This window comes from Rhincodon typus, chromosome 30, assembly GCF_021869965.1.
Source record: "Rhincodon typus isolate 14 chromosome 30, sRhiTyp1.1, whole genome shotgun sequence".
NCBI classification, from domain to species: Eukaryota; Metazoa; Chordata; class Chondrichthyes; order Orectolobiformes; family Rhincodontidae; genus Rhincodon; species Rhincodon typus.
This window is the reverse complement of record NC_063361.1, coordinates 37,691,549-37,692,273: the sequence shown is the minus strand read 5'-3', so window position 1 is coordinate 37,692,273 and position 725 is coordinate 37,691,549.

Genomic DNA, 725 nt, shown 5'->3' with positions numbered 1-725 from the left:
TATATCAGAGTGTGACACTGAGAGGTGTGGGGTATTTCAGAGTGTTACAGTAGTGGGTGTGGGGTATTCCAGAGTGTTACAGTGAGGGGTATGGGAGATATCAGAGTGTTACAGAGATGGGTGTGGGGTATATCAGAGTGTGACAGTGGTGGGTATGGGCTATATCTGAGTGTTACAGCGAGGGGTGGGGGGTATATCATCATATCGCAATGAGGGATATTGGTTATATCAGAGTGTTACAGTGAGAGGTGTGGGATGTATGAGAGTGTTACACTGAAGGGTGTGGGGTATATTGACGTGTTACAGTTAGGGGTGTGAGTTATATTAGAGTTTTATCGTGAGAGGTATGGTGTATATGAAAGTGTTACAGTGAGTACAGCACTACATCAGATTGCTACAGTAAGGGTTGTGGGACATATCAGAACGTTGCAGTGACAGTTGCGGGATATATCAGAGTCCAACAGTGAGGGGTGTGGGGTATATCAGAGTATTGCAGTGAGAGATGTGGGTTATACCAGACTGTGACAGTGAGGGGTGTGGAGTATATCAGAGTGTTATAGTGACGGTGCAGGGTATATCGGTGTGTTACAGTGAGGGGTGTGGGGTACATCATTATGTTACAGTGAGGGGCGCGGGGTAATATCGGTGTGTTCCAGTGAGGGGTGTGGGGTACATCATTGTGTTACAGTGAGGGGTGCGGGGTATATCGGTGTGTTACAGTGAGG